We start from the raw sequence: 22,244 nt of genomic DNA, 5'->3' as shown, positions 1-22,244 counted from the left end.
CATAGTAACTTAAGTAAATAGAGAGTAAATTCTATGCCAGCCAGAAAATTGATTCTGGTTGAGAACTGAGGGGAAAAACTGTTTCTTATGAATATATACATAATGAATAATGTTTATCTCATAGAGAATACTGTTGATTGAAAAAAATAAAAGAGCAGTAGTCATATAATTCCATACCACATTTAAGTAAGCAATGATAACATTCTGGTATTTAAATTTTCCCTTATGAATAAATAACATTTTGTTCCTATAATAGAGTTTACATCTATATTCACTTAAATATTATTGGTTATTTCATTGGTGGGTATAATATAATGAGTAAATCGCTTAACTCCTAAGGCTATATAGATTGATTATTTCAGCATTATTCAGAAAGTACTAGATGTTAAGATATTGGACAAATATTAAAATAAATGGTCTACATCAAGTAAAAAAAAAAAGAAACACAAATCTATGTATTTAGTTGCCTATTTCATAACACAGAAAGAACCTGAACTTGGTAAACATGGATATTTCTATACTACCATGGAAGTGGATGTGGTATTATGCAATAACTAAATTTCCTTGCATTACTTTCTGGTGACAATGGCACAGAAACCACTCAAGGCCTTTAATGACCTGTCTGCCTCCCTGAAAGACAAACTTCCATCTTTGCTCTCCCTCTTAAGCTGTCAATCCTCTTCTCTAAGCACTAAGAAACAGAAAAGTGAAAGCAAAGTGAAGCGCAGTGAAAGTGAAGTTCACATAATAATCTTCAATAATTATAATGAGTGTACTTGTAAGAATATTTATAGCTTCAAGTAAAAAATGTGGCTAACTCATAAAATGATTAAATGAAAAGGAAAGTCAGTACTTCTCTTAGTCAAGTGGTGGAAGAGCTCCGGGTAAAATAAAGTAATTAAATACTATAATTTTTTTATTTATATAATGTTTGTGAAGTTATTTAACATTTTCAGTATCTATTAACCTAGTAAATATAAGGAAGCCAATTATTTCCAAGGACATAGAGTTATCATAATTGGTTTTTGCTAGTCAACATCTGTCCCTTGAAACTGAGGAGAGTGTTGGGTTCCATGATGTGTCTGTGTTATGGATAATAATGAAATATATCTTAGCAATATGAGGACTCTGCTGGCAAAGAAAAGAGATACATCATGTAGTTATCTGACTATATATATCTGATAGAAATGCATATGACATCCATAATGTGTATATATATATATGACATGAAGATTACATAATGAAGATATTTCACCATTACTACATCCACAGAATAGATAAATCTAGAGTGAAAACGAAGATAGCATTTAGGAATGCACAGTTTGCTAAAAAAACATACTTAAAGTAAATATTAAGACACCACATTAAATTGACTACATATAAATAGTTCTTACCAACCTCTATATATGTTCATTGAATTTTCAAGAATATTTTCCTTTTCAGTCTATTTTTTTTAATTTGAAAGTAAAGTAGTTTATTTTTCAGTGTGTACTGCAACTCAGAAGTTACTCCATTTAAATTATGTTAGTTTCAAGCTGATTATTAGCACTGAAAGGCAGGGTGCTGGCCCTCTCAGCATACAGTCTGGTTCATGGCCAATTCAACAGTTATAGTACACTGGCAGATTCCTTCACTTCGCTGATGTCCAGGCTTTCATCCTGAAATTGAAGTCAGTAAAGACAAGTATCCAAAATATCACTTGGAAGAGTATCTAGTACTAAATGAACTTTCAGATGTATTAATTATAATTATTATTAGAACCCAAAGTGCTGAAAGAACATCAATAATGACAGCAAGATGTACAACAATATAAATCAACAGAGGATTTTTAAGAATACAATTAAACCCAAATGTAGGGAGGAATAAGGAATGGGTAGTAAAGGGGTAGGGATCAAGAAAAGAACAGGCTCTTGATTACCAAAATGCTACAATTACTCTCATCCAATCATTCAGCATATTCCTAAATGTCTACTGAGACTTTTTACAGTCTTGGTGTTCAAGAAAAATTTAATTAACATGTAGTTTAAATGGCAGACAGATTCATTAAAACTTAGACTTAAAAAAAGAAATAAATGATTGCAATCTACAATAACATATATGTCTGGATAGAAGAATGGGCTTGGAAATATACAGATGAATAAGAAAAAAATACATATTCAATATCACAATGAAGGGATAATCAGATGCTAAAATATGAAAATAGTTAACAAATACTAGATAAGCAATTGTATTCTATACTCCATCATATAAATTAAGCAACAAAATCCTTTTCAGTTTTCTCCTGAAAGAACACAAAATAAATCTATTTTTAGTCAGTATATGTTAGTACTAGAGATACTGGAATCCTAAGAACGAATCCCAGGGAAGAAAAACAGTCAAAGTCACTGACAAGAACCAAAGTCACTCTTGACTCTTAACAACCAGAAATTGCACATGGCTTTTGAAATCTCAAGCCCTTCTTCAGTGACACACCTTTTCATGCAAGACCATACCCCTAAGTCTCTCCAAAACAATATCAACAACTAGAGATCAAGTATTTAAATGGTAGAAGCTTCTGGAAGCACCTCAATCAAACTACCACACATGATATTATATGCAATGTTAGCATTTCGCAGAGTTTCAGAGACTAAGGTCACTAACAATATTTGTCCTCTATGTTATTTTGGATTGTAATGCATATAGAATACATGTTGTATTATTCTTTGAGAAAAATCTGAAAGCTTCTTTTCCCAAAACAAAATTTGAAACACAACAAAACAAAAAGAAAACTTCACAGGACATTTCCCCCCAAAAGTTTCTAAACATGAACACATAATCTTTATTAAAGAACAAAAGACTCAACTTTAGGATTATTGTTCAATAGTGGCCAAGAATTGTAGTTATATAGAATCTTAAGATTCTGAAGTGCATTCTGGAAAATCCATCCATTTGTGTTGTTTATTAAATTTTCTGAGACTACTGAGCCATGCCCTTAAGTGTTACAGAAATTTAAAAAATACTTTAAAATATAGTGGTGTTAATTTTTTTCCCTATTGATCTTTCACAGATGACTCATTTTAATACCAATCAGCAGCATAAATTAATAATTTCATTTAACATTTTTATTGTACTGATAAAATAAGTTTCATAGGTCAAATACTAGCAGGAATATTTATCCCTTCTTACACTGAACACAAAAGGTATTCGATCTCACTTCTTAGCCTTTTTCATGGGCTTAAACCTGCCAAATTATTCCATTTGATTTCAGAGAATTCTCATATGGCAATCTATTTTATTTACCTTATCTTCAATAAAATGGTTCAGTGATCGTCAGAAACCCTGAGACACTCTGTGTTTCAATCAATCTTCAGGCAAAGGCATCAATCTGTATTAGACCTACTGTGCTGGGAGTCTCAGCTAGAGGCTGGAATAAGGCAGAAGCACAGTGAAAATGTGAGCTGAGCTTTAGGAGGCCACAGCGAAGAAGCAGCTCTTCCATGGCTCTCATAGGTATGGTTTCTACAATATCGGGTGCTGAGTTCAACACGCGAAGAGTTTATTAATAAGGTTGAGAGCTAAAAGGAGGCATCCGTCTCTACCTTTATTTTCATAAAATCTACAGTTATAGTCAGTCCTCTCAAACAAAACAAAACAAACATGGTTGCAGTCACCAAACCCCTAACTTTCACAATGGGAAGGGAAGAGTAAAAAAGGAATCCTAAAACACCTAGGCCCTTCGGTGGCATTTCCCTATAGGACTAATGTATCAGTAGCTTCTGGGGACCTTTCCTCACGAATCTATGTGGCGTTTTTCAATACAGCCGCTGCATTCGATTTTCACTGCAAACAACAAGTGAGTTTGAGCAACAACTCACTTTTGGCAAATGATATCATTAAAGACTAATTCCAAGAAATGTGGGGCAGAACTGTTAGATGCTGTGAAAATGTCTCCCAAAGTACAAACCTTGTAATAAGCAATGCTGGTTTATATTTGATATGGGCTGTAAAAGCAGATTATTGTAATGGTGCTCTTCCCAGCAAATAAGACCATTAAAAAGGTACTTAATGTTCAGTTGAATTGAAAAGCAGGCCAGTTAAAAATCCATATTTTGATTTCTTGCATGTAATGTACTATTATCAAAATTTTGCAAGTGTATATTTATAAACCATAAATTTAAAATTATAAATACACACATTTTTACATGAAAAAAGTTCCATTTTCATTGTCTCCCTGTTTTTTTTTTTTTTTTTTTTTTTTCATGTGATATAAGATTTCTGCTCAGATACTATGCTCCCATCAACAGAAATGAAATCTGGAATGATGAGTTAATGTGACAGTTTATCTTTTAAAAAAAATAATGCTGAAGTCTTACTTAGGGAAACATGCTTACTTTTCCAGAGAACAAATATATAATTTTTCAGCACTTCAAGGGATCACTAAAAACATCTATATATGCATATCCAGAGTCTTCTGGTAAATATATTTCTTATAGCTCCCAAACCAATGAAGAACAACAGGAAGCATGTAGAACAGGTTCTGCATATTAACATCCGATAAAGGTAAGCACCCTCCCACCGTTCTATGCAGACCTCCATAAAAAATTCTTATTGGGCTGGCACACAAAGCCACCTGGTCCTAAGAGCAATGCTGATATTGATGTGATCATCTGAAAAGATGTTAGAAGTGGCCTTTCCATGTTATAGAATCAGTATTCCAGATGAAGTTTAAACATTTCCAGTTTATCCCCACTTGGCTCACAGTCTTATAAATATACATGCCTACACTTCTGTTACATTTGCCTGGGAGATCCCATATTTGGTTAGTTTTATTCCCCATACTCTCCACAAAGACAGAAAGAGTGCTAAATTTTATTGAAAAATTAGTTTTAGTGGTGAGTTGTTTATTTGTATCTTAATGGGAATTATCTATTGACATTTAAAAATTATCCTCAAGCTTTGTAAAATAAGGAAGAAAAGAAGTTATACTTCATAAAATTAATGGAGACAGAACAGGTACCCAGAAGATAATCTGTGTGGTTTAGAATTAGTGTCTCAGGAAGATGTGAGAGAAAACAAAAGGGATGAGAGAGGAACAGCCATGAGGACAATCGAAACAATGCCTTCATACCTTACATAATCAAATCAGAAAAAAAGTAGTGCACTCCCTCGGCCATGGGAACAACCTTCTAAACATGGAAGGAAAATCCAGTGACAGGAACAATCAGGAACCCAAAATCAGGAAACCTAAGAAAGATGCCCTCTCAAAGGCATCATCTGAGATCAAGTTGATCACATACATCTACATGTAATCATATCCTAATGTGTGAATTGTAGTGAATTCTGAAAAGTCATTTTTAAAGGAAGGCTCTCAGGTAGCCTAGGCTTACCTACATATGACTCATTCTATAGCCAACAGTTGGCTTAGACTCATGGTGATCTTCCTGTCTCAGCTTCCCAAGTGCTGGGATGTTACCCAAGTTGCCAGCATGAGCCACCCACATCTGTCTTCAGAAAAGTAACTGTTAGAGTGGCTCTAACTTTCTAGTTTATATAACAGTGGAAACAGCCTCAAAAATTTCCTTGAAAGATCTTTCTCAAACTAAATGCTGGTACAGAGGTCAATGTTCTAAACTGAAAAGATGTCACATACATAAATATACATGATATAATTATATAGATGTAATTTGAAGTAAACATTTATTAACAAAAAATACACACACAGCTTTTGGCTATAATACATGACCCATTTCCATTAGTTACAGTAGAATAAAGACAGTGATTATCTAAGTGTACCATCAGAACAGATGTTACATAGGAAGACTTTTAGGCCACTAAAAAGCAGAGAAGATATGAGAACACTAATAAATGGAAGAATATTAAATTTACTTTTTAAATGATGAAATAATGCAAAAATACAATAGGATATTAATTAAGCCCAGTGAAGGCAAACATATATAACTAAAGATTCACATATAGGGCAATAGCTAAAATGGGTTAACTATCTGGGTTTTGTATAATTTTAAAGAGAATAACTCAAACTAGGCTATAGTCTGTTTCCATTAGCCAGACTGAAATAAGCAATGAATTTTAGATAGCATTAATCCTTAATGCTAAAATATAGCTACCTGAAACCATTTTATAATCAATTACCATGTTCAATTTCATAAATATAATAATTATGAACTTTAAAATGATACATTACTCAAATTTTAAATTTGAAATTGCTGTAAGGAGACAAACAAATTGATATAACTTCCAAATCTGTGTCTCCAATTAATTTATTCTTCCTGTAATGCCTCTGGTTCAAGGGCTGATAATTCTAAAAATGCCCGAGAATAAATGCTTCTCTAAATACACTTTCCTGTTACGATGAGGCTCTGGCAGTATGCATATGCATTATTTACAGCAATATGTGGTTAATTTTCATTTAGATCTGTGGAACCAATGTCTGCCACCACAAAAACATCACCACCAAACCTTAATTAGCAGTTTGGGGAACTGAACAAGGAACTGAATCTCTTTCCCAGAAGAAGACTCATCATCTTGCAAAAAAATAATTTCTCTCATGGATTCTTAATAATCTTCAGGTAAGTCTGCTTTACTTTATTTGTGTATTTCTTTGCTTATTTTTAAGTAAAAAAAAATTAGGACAAACAATAGAAACTACAAAGAGTGGGAATGTCTCAAACCGAGTGTTCTAGCTATTTTTATTTCAACTTGACACACATAGAGTCATTTCAGAGGAACAAACCTTAACTGAGTGAATGCCTCCATAGTGTAGGTAATCCTGTGTACATTTTCTTTAAAAAAAAACCTGTGTATTATTATTATTATTATTCATTGTGATTTATTTACTCTGTATTCTGGCTGCAGCCCCCTTCCTAATCTCCTCCTGATCCCACTGACCTTTCCTCTCCCCCCCATGTCTATCCCCTGCTTCATTGATAATGGAGGTCCTCCTCCCCTACTTTCTGACCCTGGCCTATCAGGTCTCATTAGAACTATCATGATCCTCTTTTGCTGTGGCCTAGTTAGGCTACCTCGCTAGGGGGAGGTGATCAAGGATCAGGCATCAGAGTTCATGACAGAGACTATCACTGCTCCCACATGGAGACTGAGCTGTCCATGGCCTACATCTGAGCAGGGGGTCTAGGTCCTCTCCATGCCTGGTCCTTGGTTGATTATAAGTTTCTGCAGGGCCTCTGAGCCCAGATTTTTGCCTCTGACGGGCTCCTTGTGAAGCTCCTGTTCCCTCCAGGTCTTTCTGTCTGCCCCTTCTTCAATAATATTCCTTGCACTCTGCCCAAAGTTTGGCTAAGAGTCTCAGCATTAATGATTTATGTGGGATGGTTTACTCCGTTGAGGGTAGTGCCATCTCTGGGCTGAGAGTCCTGGGTTCTTTAAGACATTAGGCAGGGCAAGCCATGTGGAGCAAGCCAGAAAGCTGGACTTCTTCATTGTCTTAGTCTCCAGGTTCCCACACAGTTTGAGGTACCTCCTTAGTCTCCAGCAATGGATTGTGATTCAGAATATGCAAGCCAAATAACCTTTTCCTGTCCAAGTTGCTTTAGGTCATGACATTTCATCTCAGCAATTGTAAACCTAACAAGGACAGCAACTGGTACAGAACTAGTCACATTGTCTCTGCTAGGATGGTGGGAGGATTTCAGGGCAGTTGATGGAGGAACAGTTTGTAATGTAAAGGCCTTATTGGAGCCATTTGCTATTTTAAATTAAGAATGTGTCATTCTGGTCAGCTGGGTGTGAAGAATCAGCCACAATTAACAAGAGGCTAGCATCACTGAAGTGAAAGCTCTGCTTTACTGAAATGATAATGTTGGTTAGCTGGAGCTGAGAAATTACTAGCGATTAAGAAGCGATCAGCATTATAGAGGTCTAACTCTCTGGGAGTATTTCCTCCGATGTAGCACACAGAAGCTGCGGTCCAGAGGCAGCCAAGCTTGTACACTGTGCTGGCAGTTGAACAGGGTGGATAAAGAGTCACACATGAGGTGCTCCTTTTGAAAGTACGAAGGGGTCATGGAGATGATCTGAGACTACTGGCGAAGGTGCAACCTCGATAGCTGCTGAAGCCCCAGGGTTGAAGGGATCATGCAGAGAAGTGGAGGCTTGGCACCATGAAAAGAGCCTAAGGGGGATTGTTGACGAAAATCCAGACCAATTACAGCAGGAGACTCCAGTGTTTTAGATATGCCAGCACCATGGGATTACTGCCAAGGCCAGCAGTGGTGATGGAGTAGAGCCAGCCTCAACCAAGGATACAAGCGATAAGTTCTGAGGCAAGCCCTTGTGAGGAGCCCAGAAGACCCTGAGCAGTCCCAGACATCTGACACTGAGTTACTTGCACAGTTGGAGTTGGTTTTGTCTTGTTTAGATTGTGACTCTGCCCTGATTATTCCCTTTTGGAATAAGGAAGTATTTAATTTATTTTTATTTTACAGAAGTCCATAGTTCAGAAACTTTGAACTTTTAAAGAGATTTTGGATTGTTAAAGAGACTTTGATTTTTTTTTTAAAAGAGACTGAATGTAAACGCTATGAGACCTTTTAGCTCATAATATGTCTTATATTGTGATACATATTAATATGAGATCTTAGAGATTAACATAAAAGAAAGATCATTGCTAAATAGTGTTATATTGATGTGTCAACAGAGAGGAAAACACTTATCTTAATATAAATCAAAGTATCTCTGCTCCCATGGAAACAAATTTTTTTTAATAGGAGGATGCAAAACCATATTATCAAAAGCTTCTCTAATATGGAGAATGCCAATGTAACCATTAACTTTATGGTAAATACAAATATCTCCCTCCACATAAAATTTTGGATGTTAGAAAGCAAATGTTCTAATCTTTTCGTTATTAATTACTAGCTATTAACCACAGGCAAATTGCTTTCCCACATCCTTTGAGTTCCTTGTTGTCTAGTTTCTCTACCTGTCAAACAAAGATTATAGTCTCCATTTCACTTACATCATAAAGACAATTAATGAGAAAATGGAGTCAAAACAGGTCATATCACTTTGAAAATCATAAATGCTGGCTAAGTGTTGAATCTTTTCATTTTCTGTATTTGGCAAAGTGATAACGTTGGTAATATGACTACAGCACAATCATAGGTAAAGCACAAAATAAAATAGCTGGAAAATATTTAACCATAATTAATGTAGGTGAGCATAAAACCCTCAGGAAAGTTAAGGTGGCTCTATCTGGAGAAAGATTTAGAAATGAGGATAGGTCAATTTATGCAAAAATGAGGTTTTGTTGCTTGCCTGTGATAAGGGGAATCTACTGAGGATACTTTCTCTCCCATTGAGGACTTTCTTCAAAAAAACCAAAGAAAAGAAAACAAACAAACAAACAAACAAAAACAATAAAAACAGTAAGAGTTGATGGTATCTATTAGAAAATTCTGAAACAAAATTTCTCACTTAAAATTCCTTTTTGATAGGTGATATGCACAGTGGCACAGGCCTTTAATCTTAGTGTTCAGGAGGCAGAAGCAAGGATGATCTTGTGAGGTCAAGGTCAGCCTGGAATACAGTGAGTTCCAGAATGGCCTGATCCACAAAGTGAGACTCTCTCAAAAAAGAAAGTTCATCTTGTGTGTTGTGTGTATGTGTGTGTGTGTGTGTGTGTGTGCCTTTTACACAAGTAATAACTAGACTTAACCATGCTTAGTTTCCAAGAGTAGAGTAGAGGAAATTTGCCTCATTGAAGTAGTCTGGCCCTGGAGCTCCATACACACACACACATACACACACATATATGTGTATGTATATATACATACACACACACACACACACACACACACACACACACATATATATATCCAATTACTTGATAATGGAGCAGTTCAACAGTGAATGTGAAAAACTAATTTTATATAAATACTAGAGATTGAAAATCTCTTATGTTGGCTTTGGAAATATTAAAGCAGCAACAATGAAATTTAAAGATGGATGACTTTATTAAGAAAATTAATTCTTCCTGAACAGTTGAGCTCTTTAGCACTTAACATTAGTTAGAACTGGTCCAAACCAAGTTTAGAAAATAACTCATATTTGAAAAATAAAATTGTGTTGCCATTTTATATGCTACCTTGTACTTTTCTCAGAATGTTGGGGCCACTTGACAAAGTAAATATGAATTTAATTTAAATAACATTAGCTCACAGATGAAAATGAGCAGGAGACACCTCAAGTCACAGCACCAAAGAGCATCTTCTCCCACTGAGGCCAGACAAGGCCTCCCAACTAAGTGAAAGGGATCCAAAGGCGGCAACAGAGTCGGGGCAGTTGCTACTCCCCTTGATAGGGGATCCGCATGATGACGGTGCTGAACCTCTGTTACGTATGTGTAGAGGGTCTAGGTCCCGCCCACGCAGCCCTTTGGTTAGTGTTTCAGAATCTGTGAACCCCCGTGGGCCTATGCTAGTTGATTCTGTAGGTCTTCCTGTGCTTTCCTTGACACCTCCAACTCCCACAATTCTTCCTCCCATTCTTCCACAAAACTCCCAGAGCTCGACCTATTGTTTGGCCTTGGAGCTCTGCATCCCACTAAGCATGTGTCTGACCTTAGGTTCACTCTTCTTTAACACACACACACACACACACACACACACACACGGTCAGAAAGATGGACAGACATGAATACACACAACTGGACTCACACACACATACATGGACACTAGTAGGAATGATAAATACCAGCTCTTCGAGGCCAGCACAATGGCAGCCAAAAATATCCCAAGTGATTTTTCTTGAAAAAATAATTTTCTTTTTCACAGTTCAAAACAGAATTTCTAATTCCTTTTTGCTAATAATTGAGAGCAAGCTGAGTAATAAGCACAGGTGTCATCAAGAACGCAAAATATCCCTATGAATAGGACTAGATGCACCTCTGTGACCCCTCGAAAACTTGGTAACATTCTGCAAACATACTTAACCAAAATACTAAGGCGTAAAATAAACCTTAAAAAGAAATCAAGGAAAACAGCACAAAGAGCAAAAGAGAATTAGTACCCAAAGGACATTTACCTGCCTCTTCCCAGTCTTCCACACACCTAGCCAGTCAACCTTGGAATGGAATCCTAAGTGCATCCGGCCCCAGCATCACATTAGAGGATGAGACCTGTGATTACAGATAAATAGCTGTCATTACTTTGAAAATTAGCCTTGAATATGTGTCCCAATTAGTTCAAGTATTAAACCAAACAGATCATATTCATTCCCCAAAACAGACTGTTTAATTCATTCATTATTTGTGAACCCCCAAATTAGTATGAAATGTATTAGATACACTTTCATTTCAAAAACTTTAAATCTCATTGTTGGGAGCACATAAGATACACTGCCAGAGGTTCATATTTCATTCCCCCCCTACATAGATTTGGAAGGTTTGAACTTTCTGATGACTAAATTTTATAATTTATAATAGAAAAGTATTTTTTGTTGTAGATTTCTAACAGAAAATATGACTGATTTCAATTGCCTCTTCAACACATACTTAATAAGCTATCTAGGCCTTTGCACAATTAACAAATTGGTAGTAATCATTTTCTCCTTTTAACACAATGTAAGGGTTATTACTTCAATGATTATCTGAATTTCTATTTTCCAGTTATATCTTACATAGCAGTTTGTTTTCCTAGTGTCTTCCTCTTTTATCTGAATTATTTTTCTCATAATCTTTCTTTAGATAAATACATTATATGTATAAAGATCAAAGAAATTTGTAGCGCTTTTTATAGATAGAAAATGTATTTTAATCTAGCCATCTATGATGATTGATGGGTAATTATGGCACAGAAAGCTGATCTGACCATACATTTAAAATTGGAACAGGACAGCATACTGTATTTGATGAACAATGCCTGACCCAGGCACTGAAGTAATTTGAGTGGCATTATATGCTCTATCTTCTAAGAATCTGGATATTACTACTTTTAAACAATATTCCCAGACACATTTAAGCTAAGGAAACCTTCATTCCGGTGAAATCTTACAAGTGTAAGGGGATTGTTAACACTGACAGAAGCTGTTTGCATCACAGTGGCAAAATCTCCCTGCTACTGACTCTCCCCAAGGTCTCCATGGTTTTCCACAGCCTTCTGTTTTCTACAGGTCATAGTTGAAAGCATCATGTTAAACACAACAACTAAGGTAGACTGATGGCATCAACGGTGAGGTAATTCAGCTACTGCTCTTTGCATCCTATCATTTTATTCTTTCATCCCTTCATCTGCATTTCTCCAAATATTAAGATCTTACACAAACACGAGCTCATTCTTTACATTGCCTATGTTACTGTTTCTTCCATAATTACTTTTATATGATTGTGTATTAAAATATAGGCATCTAGATAATTTCAAATTCATATTTGATTATAGTTTCATATATATTTCATATATAGTCATAGTTTACAACTTCCAAAACAATCTTCTAGTTTTTCTCCAGTTGTTGCATGGTAGTAATTCACGTTATCTCTATAAAACGATAGATATGTCTTTGCTAGAAGACATTCAGTATATAAACTATTTAAAAAATAATATATTGTTGGTAAAATACATGAAGGGCTTAGAAGAAATTCTATAGTAGTCTGTTTTGTTTGCATTAGACATTCACATGAGGCCAATATTATAACACCATTCATTTGTAGAGACACTGCAAACAGGAAAATAAATAAGTAAAATTTGAGGATAAAAATATTCTGTCTCATATGTCAGTGAGGATGTGAGAAAAATCTGAGAGGAGTTGGTGGAGGGGAAAGATAATCAGAATATACTGTCTAAATAAAATGTCAAAAAAGAATGGGGGTTCAAAAAGGCTTAATGCTATAAAGTTACCAGAACAACAACTGCTCTTAGTGGTTGCGTACACTGATTCTGACTCTAGCAGTGGAAACTCCATAGGCCACAGTGTTTATCTGTTAGCATCTTTCTGTGCTGCGAATCTAGACTGCTGCAAGGGAACATAGTAGGTAATCAATAACTGTGGAATGGATAGATGACTCTATGAACAAACAAACACAAAGCTGAATATGCATGAGAGTTTAAAAAAACACATAAATTTTTGGTAGAATAGACAGTAGATTTAACCCAAAAAGTAGAAAAACACTTAGGCAATCTTTCACTGAGCTGAGAGGAAAATGATTAGAGCACCAGTGTTTCCATGACAAATGAAGAAACTGGGCATGCAGAGTCAAGTTACTGCTCCCGAAGAACTGCAAGAGAGGATGAACACAAATTGAACCCACATCTCTTCGAAGTCCAGACCACTTCCTGGAATTCCAGCTGCCTACTCTACAGAAAAAGCAAGCAACCAAACCAAAACAAAACAAAACAAAAAGTTTCCTCTCCTAGCTGCACATGATCAATCAGATAGTGCACACTCCTTCCTTGACTCTCCCTACTATGGAGAACATCCAGACCTCCAGTTCTGCCCATCATGGAGTAAAAATGATCAAAAGTCTCATCAGGGGGGCTGCAGTGTATTCTTCTGTGGCCTGGTAATGCTGCTTTCCCCTCAGGGGGAGGTAATTAAAGAGCAGGCCAATCAGTTCATGTCAGAGACAGTCCCTGTCCCCATTACTATGGAACCCACTTGGTTACTGAACTGCCATGGGCTACAACTAGAATCAGAAGGAAGGAAAAGAAGACCTCCCCTATCAGTGGACTTGGGGAGGGGCATGTATGCAGAGGGTGGAGGAAGGGAGGGATTGGGACAGGAGGAGGGAGGGAACCACAGGAGACATACAAAGTGAATAAAGTGTAATTAATAAAGAATTAAAAAAAATGATCAAAAGTGTAATTTCTCTTATGCACTTTTCCCCCATGAACTCATCTTCTCTCACCTACAGAAGACCCCTCCATACACATAATCATCTACACTATTCTTCTCCAGTTGATTCTCTGATATCAATCAAGATTCTACACCCAGTTGTCCTGGTCTGTTGCGTAAGGGGAAGACAAAGCATAAAGAAAGATGATAAGCTGGAGAAACAGAGAAGTGAAAATAATGGAAGGAAGAAATTACGCTAATCTCAGAATTCAAGCAGCTAGTTGAGGCAGGGAACATCAGCTCCATACCTCACCTTTCCCACACGCAGCAGCAGGTCTGCTCCCCCGAGTGGTACTTTATTTAAGCAATTTCTTGCTTCCTGTAACTCTACTAATATTATTCCCAGAACTGGAAAAATATATATGAATATATATATATGCATATATATTTATAGACCTTTTTCTCATCTGAAATTTTATATATATCTAACACCCTCTGAAATAGCTCCATATCTCTATATGAATATATATATATATATATATATATATATAAATTTCTAACTTTTTTCTCTCTATATAGAATTATTTTATATAAAGCTGGAAAGGGCAATAATTTTGGGAAAGCGGATGACCAGTGAGCAGGGAGTATGGAGAAGAGAGAGAAGAGACATGAAAGCTGTAAATATGAACAGGCAGCAGCAAGTGGCTGTTTGCCACACTGGGCACAGCGTCAGCACATGAGACCTCAAAGCCAGCCCCCACAATGACACTATTCCTTTAACAAGGCCATACCTCCTAAAAATGGAACTTTCTATAGGCAAAACACTCAAACTCATAAGTCTATGGGGGCCATTCTTATCCAAACCACCACACCCTTCAACAAATATTTCGCACTGCCTCTATAAAATCAACCAACATTCATTGAAACTGCTCTTTCAAGGCATACTTTTGTTTTATCTCGGTGTCTCTAAATAAATCACATTAATGTTTTGACAGAAGTTTGGTGGTACCTGAAGCATCATTTGCTTTACTTTCTTATATTCCTGTGCTGTTAACAGAAGGGTAGGTCAATGAAAAGGGAATAAAATTTGCATATACTGCTGTATGTATGCAATATTCAATGTGGGTTAATAGTAGTGTATTCTTTTTATGATAATGAAAGAAAATACCTTAACCACACACCTCAGTATTCTATTTAAATGACAGAAGACTAAGTTACAAACCAAACTGAGAGAAGTGGAATATTGCTCTGGGAGGCCTGTCCATGCTTTTGTTTCAATGAAAGTGGACTTTGTGACTCTGGATTAAAAAGTATGGCCTGGTGGTTCATCCCAGAAGGAAGATGGAAGACAGTGGTGTTGACGGTGACTTGAACTGTGGGGATCCAGCTCAAGAGGTTTCAGAGAAGAAGAATGTTAGTATGTAGCCAAAAGACTGCTCTCATCATAGTTTCTTGAAGCTTGTGGCTGCTTTTTGCCCCTTTCCAAAAAATCTGGTTGAAGTAAAAAAGTTTTGGATTAATTTTGTTGGTAGAGGAAAATCTCAAAACAACATAGCATTGACTCTGTCTTGTGGTTATTAGTGTTCATTCTCATGAAGATCTACAATGAAAAGGAGCAAGCTAAGCAAGGAAAGCGAGTAGAATGGAGCTAAATTTTCTGTTATGGGAGATAAACAGATAAAAGAAAATGCTGGTATTAGGTGGAAGCTAATCTTACAAGTTGAAAAGGAATTAAAAAAAAAGAACAAAACAAAACAAAACAAAACCCCCCACAAAACCCCTCAGAGCCAGGTGGGGAAGTACACAGTCTTAATCCCAGCACTCAGGAGACAAAGGCAAGCATATCTCTGAGTTCAAACCCAATCTGATCTACAGAGAAAGTTGTAGGACAGCCAAACTGAAGCAGCAAGGGAAACCATCAAAACAGAATGCTGGTAAAGATGTAATTGAACCAAACAACTGAACAACAACTTGTTCCAATCCCAAAAAGCAGCAGAATTTGGCAGGTTTGGTCACATGGTTCTAGGTTTAGAATCAGGGCACAAAGCAGGGGTTGTGGAATATCCCTCCACAACTAAGAAAAGCCTCTGAGGCCAGGTATGTTGCTGGAATGTTCCTGCATGGAGGCCCAGAAAGGCCATTGTGTGAATCTGTGAAGGTGAAGCCTGGATTACCTTGGAAACCCCAAGATGTTGGAGATCAAAGAGCCATAGGAACTCTCTGCCAAGAGAGCTGCTAATAAGGAGTAGAAACCCCTCCACCCAAGAAGTGTGTTGCATTCAACAAAACTTAAAGGGGTTGGAGGTCTGAAGAGCATTTTGACTTCAGACATGGAGATGCAGAATTTGGAGTTTGCTCAGATGGATTTTGGTCTTGCTTTGGTTCAGTATTTCCTCATTATGTTCTCTTTCCTTCATTTTGGAATGGTTATGTATATCCTGTGCCATTGTATGTTGGAAGTATTTGACCATCTTTTCCATTTTGATATTACAAGGGATTACAGGCAATAGATTTCATGAATCTCAGAAAAGACTTTGAACTTTGGACTTTTAGACAAGTTTGAGGCTGTTATAGACTACTCAGACCTGTGAAGTTGGATTGAATGCATTTCTGCATTATGGTATAGCTACTGATCTGTGGGTGCCATGGAGTAGAATGTGGTGTTTTGAAGAGAAATGGCCACCACGGACTCATGTGTTTGAATGCTTGGCCCATCAGAAGTGGGATAAATAGGAGGTACGGCCTTATTAGAGAAAGTGTGTCACTGTGGTGGGAGGGCTGACATTGACGTCTCATATGCTCAAGCTAGGCTTGCCTCATGCTGCCTGTAGATACAAATGTAGAACCCCCAGCTCCCTCGCCAGCACCATGGCTGCCTGCATGCCGCCACGCTTCCCATCATGTCTATAATGGACTAAACCAAGGAAAAACAACTATCATATATGGAACAGGTAGAGAAAGTGACATATATGCCAGAATCACAACTAAATTGTCTTGCAAAGAAAAGAAAAAATAATTTTTGTGACATAAACCTGAAGACTTGGGTATATCAATAATTTTGCTACATTTTGTAAATACTTTCTGAACTTGTATATTTAAATGTTACTGAAATCTACAAAAAAGGTTCAGGAAAATAACAAGGCTTAACTATGTCTGCATGCATAAGACAAAGCGGTAATTTGAGGAAATTATCTATGCAGCCACTCTGTTTAAATCCATCTAAAATGTAACAAAGGAAATGAATACTCATATTTAAGAAAAAAGTCTTTTAGTCTACATTAAAAAAAGAAACAAAACAAAAAAACTTAGGATTATTAGAATAAGGCATTTTTCATTTAGATTTTGATAGTGATAAATATTTTATCAGGTAGAAAAACCTAGATGACTTGAGATTTCAAGTTCAGTCTACTACATCCACCAAATCATATCTTCTAATTGCTTCTCTAGGAATATTATAGTTCTAATCTTTGCCATTTTTTCTCAGCTTCTTTCACAATAAAATATATTTATAAACGGGTATTGTGCCTATTGATGCGACAAAATTGTCAATAGTGAAACGAGCATTCGGTCAGTCATTGTATAGAATTTGGTGAGTTGATGCAGAATGAATATTAAAGTTTTGAACTGAGAAAATATTATTATTATTATTCTCAGCTATTTATTCCATGCTTTCTTTTCCTTCAATGACTATTCAAATGAGCTTCTACTAACAGTGATCTGCCTTCTCTAACTAACTTTGAACACCTCAAGAAACCAAATGGATACAAAAGTTACCTCACTGACACAGATGTTAACAGCTTGGTCTTCAGATGACAACACAAAAGAGAGGAAACTGGATAGTGAAAGTGATAACCGAATCAATGGATCGCTCCATCGATGAAGCACCCATGAATTACTTCATTGATGCAGCATCCATGGATTATTCCATTGATGAACTTGGAGTTGCATGGGCTACTTCCAAGCAAGGAAAAACTGGAGGAGGTAAATGACCGAGAGCATATGTTTGAAGGTTACATCTTGCCTTTAAACATTTCTTCTTTGTTTTCTTCCCTGGCTGTCATGAAGTAAGCTTATCTCTTTGATTCACCTTTTTGTCATGAGATTTTCTCTCACAAAGGCCTAAAATCTATGAACTACAGACTAAAACCTCTGAAATAATGAACAAAAATATAAATCTTTCCTCTTTTCACTTTTTTTCTGGTATTTTCAGTAAGTGTTGGAAGACAACATACTGAGTTAAATCACATTTTTTTCATAAACGAAAACCTCTCTTTTGTGCGTTGTGTGTTTTGAAAGAATGATGCCCATATCCAATAGATGACATGAAGACATTCCAGTTACACTGTACTTATAAGGAACTTAGATTAATTATACTATAAGTGATAAAGTATAATTTCAAAGTGAACTTGGACTTGCTGTTAGTGAAAATTGCCAAACCTAGGATATGAGTAAAGAATGTAACATGAAATTATAGAGTATTTTGCAATAAAAATGTCTCACATACAAAGTTAACCTTCCTATTTACTAGTAACAGGTAACAGTATCTGAAATTAAAACACTATAACATTCATGTCAGCTCCCTCCAAAACAAGATATGCAGGTTTAACTTTAACAGTCTACATATAGCATCTCCATAAAAAAACACAAATGTAATTAACAAAAAACAAAGAATATCTAAGGAGGCAGATGTCCCAGGTCTATGGATAGGTACATGCAATATTATGAGCATGTTTTCATTCCAAAACGTATAAATTCAGTTCAAATCCACTAAAAAATTTCTCAGCATGTTATTTTTGTGGATACTGACAAAATACATCTGAATTTGAAAGCAAAGGAAAAATTCTAAAATAGTTATAACTGATCAAGAAAAGTTTGGAGACTCAAAGAGTACTACTTTAAGGCTTACACTAAGGTTTCTGTAAGAAAGACAGTATTGTATTGGTGGAAGAAAAGATCAATGGAACAGAATAAAGGCTGAAAAAATAGTGCCACACAAATACAGTCAACTTATATTTGACAAAGGAGTAGAGAGTCTTCTCAGAAATTGGCACTGGAAAAACTGGAAAAATATGAATCCATACACATATTCTGCATCCTTCACAAAAGTTTACTCCATGTGAATCATAAGCCTAGGCATAAAATGAAAGGCGACAAGACTCCCAAAAGATAGTAGAAGGAAAAGTGAAGTAACTTTATTTACATAGGTGTCATCTAAGCTACCACCCAAAAGACAGTCCTTGAAAGGACACTTGATAAGCTGGACATCTTTAAAACTCAAAAGTTCCACTTCCTAAAAGCAATGTTAATATGGTAAGAAGATGAACCATGTTGGGAGAAAATAACTGCTCAAACAGACTAATTTTGGATAAAGAATATTTATCCAAAATATGCAGAGTACTCTAACGTCAATTATATCTATAAAACAAACAAAATAATCATTTTAAAATTTAGCCAAGGACCACAAAGATATCTCACAAAAAAAATTTTTTTTTTGTGGATAACAAGTAAATACATAAGAAGATAGATGCTCCATATTTTGTGTGATCATAAAACCATATTAAATTAAAAGTAAAATATGACTATACACTTGTTGTAGAAATCACTGCGCACATTTTAGAATGATGAAATTCTAAGTATGAATGCCCCAATAATCTCATTAAATGTGAAACAGTCAGAATTTTCAGCCAATGCAGGTGGGAATGCCAAAGATCCCACTTTGGAAAAAGAATCAACATTTTCTCATAAACTCAGCATTTATTTACTGTGTTATCCCACAATTGTCCACTTTTGTGTTTATCCAACTGAATCAAAAGCTTATGTGCAGATGGAAACTGGGTACAGATGCTTATGTGGTTCATGGTTGTTAAATTTGGAAGTAGTCATTATGTCTTCCAAAAGGAGAGAGTAGGCAAATTGACTTATACACTGAGTACTAATAACCACAAGGCAGAGACAACTTTAGGGTGTCTTGAAATTTCCTCCACAAAATGAATGAAGCCATTTTTTTTTAAATTCATCCTCAGGGAAATTCTTAGGACAAGGACAACACACGAATGGTCTGTGGCTCAGGGACTAACATTGTTCCCTCCTGAAATCGCTTGATCTGGGCTTCCATATTCTGCATGCTTCTCTGCATGTTTCCCGAGCTCCTCAAAGGACACACTGTTAAACCTTGTGTTCAGCATTCAATTGCTTTTCTAGTTCAAAACCCAAGTCTTTCACATTCCTCCAAAAAACTAATATGGTCAGGCCTTTCACACTGGCACCACCTTCTGTTTAGGTCATATAAATCTAAGTGTTGATATGACAAAACTCCATGAGTAAGGCAAAGAAGCATTTAATTGGGCTTATGCTTTCAGAAGGTTAAAGTCTATGACAGCGAATTAAAAGCCTTTTGAAACACCAAAGCCCAACACCAATGACATATCTTCTCAATAAAGTCCACACATCCTAATCTTTTCCAAACAGTTCCATCAACTAGGGACCTAGTATTCAAACAGATGAGCCTATCAGAATTATTCGCACTCACACCACCACAGAGCTTTAGTAGAAACAATGTCAATTTCCTTGCATTTAGACTGATCACTAATTTTTGAATTACCCCTTCCCTTTCACGTGTTATTTCTTTGTTCATTTCACAAAATTTGAACACTAGTCAGTCTTTAGACTCAGTGCATGAAATGCCATGTTCAAGGGCTTACTGAAGTGCAATACTGGAAGCAGAAAATAAAGTGCATGGCACAGATTATGTTTTTTTAAATGCTTAGGGAGGAAATGAATGACGGACCATGGCTTTCAGAACGTAAGACTCTAGACATAAAATGAGTCAGACCTTAATGGACAATTGATAGTGAGAAATCATAGCAGACAAAAAGAATTTCAAAAGTACATTTAAATTTATTCAGTTAAATTATAATTTTACATTATGAATTTACTATTATTACACAAATTATATTATAAATTTGTATTTTAAATTATATTAAATATATTATATTAAATTAATAATATAATTATTCATTTAAATTATGTCATTGAAGAGACACAATTTAGTAGATAAATAACAAAACATAAAAATAAAATTTAGAACTCAAACAACATAATCAAATTTTTGGTGTATCACATAGAAACTCTTTAATGTTAACATCTTCAATTTTTACTCTAAGCAAAAAAAGAAAACTTTCATTTTACAAATGTTACAACTGCAAATGATCATTTTCTGTCTGAATTCAATGTATCAACAGTATGATTGACCTTCAAATCATTGACATTTATTTACAAATCTATATTTGCTCTTGTTCTTCCCCTAGCCAAGCTCTAAGCGCTAATTCATGTCAAACTCCATTTCTTCTCAGTATCTTATACATAAAATATATGCCCATTTCTTCAAATAACAATTAAAAAATAATAAGAAGCCTTGAGTGATAAACATGTATTTATGGAACAATATTTAGAGATAGAGGACTCAAAAATATGTAAGTACTGTGTAATATACCCGATCATATGTTTATTTAGTCTGATTCCTCCAAAACAAAAGAACTATTCCTTCTGAGAGTGTTGACTGTAGTTGATTTGTAATACAAACTTTATAAAAAGTACTTTCTTTAAATGAAATATTCATTTCCTCACCTTTAACATGACCCCCGGAAGCCAGCAGGCCAACCAAGCAGTGAAATACAGTAATAATTCCATGAACACACACGAATTGCTGCTGTCGCTGATGATTCCTTAATAACAGTGATAGTCACAATACCCAAACTGAATGACACACTGATAGAGAGGCCATGCATGCCTTCCAGGAAACTTCCAAAGCCTCAACTGTTTTGTTTTTTTGGTTGTTGTTGGTGGTGGAGATTCCCCCCCCCTTCACTTTAGCCTGTAAGAGGTGTGGCCATTGTCAACGATCAAAATAAACCGTGGCAAGAACAGAGCAGGGAAGAGGCAAGAGCTCTGAGAACATCGGAAACATCGTTAGATTACAGCCCCAGTGGAAGGGACATGGCTACTCTTACACGTCATGGCCTTTCCCAATGGCACTGTGTTCTAGCAAGCACTGTGTCTTCATTGAATCAGAAAATGTAACTTGCAGCAATACTTACACAGTAATTCTGAAAAGGTGAACGTCTGAATTCGGTCTTGATTTTTAGCCTGAGTACTTGTTTGCATACATTCTGGTCAAACGTATATTCTAATATTCATCCATATTGGATATATTACTTTATATTAAATAAATATTCATATCTACAAAATGACTTGAAATCTATGTACTATAGAGGAACAAATGTGTAGAATAATTGATGACTATTATAATTACATACATTGAAAACATGGTTTATATTTATGAATGCATGCCCACTGAAGATGTATATATAAGTGAAATTGAGTATATGCATACAGTGCAATAATACTAAGCCTTCAGAAGAATAAAATTATATGTGCTGTAACACAGATGAATTTAGAAGATT

At 35.8% G+C, this 22,244-nt stretch overlaps 1 protein-coding gene across 2 annotated transcripts in view; it reads right to left on the bottom strand.

Moving 5' to 3' along the window:
• The window catches only part of Foxp2 (forkhead box P2), a 571,048-nt gene that overhangs the window by 365,108 nt on the left and 183,696 nt on the right, over window positions 1-22,244 (bottom strand). For both annotated transcript variants that reach the window (XM_055612683.1, XM_055612681.1), the window contains exon 3: window positions 11,041-11,134. The gene's annotated coding sequence lies outside the window, so the exon portion shown is untranslated. The remainder of the gene's footprint in view (window positions 1-11,040; window positions 11,135-22,244) is intronic.

The sequence above is a fragment of the Psammomys obesus genome, unplaced genomic scaffold (assembly GCF_907164565.1).
Source record: "Psammomys obesus unplaced genomic scaffold, mPsaObe1.curated_primary_1811, whole genome shotgun sequence".
Taxonomy (NCBI): domain Eukaryota; kingdom Metazoa; phylum Chordata; class Mammalia; order Rodentia; family Muridae; genus Psammomys; species Psammomys obesus.
Note: the sequence above shows the minus strand (reverse complement) of the source record. Positions and strands in the feature narration are given on the sequence as shown.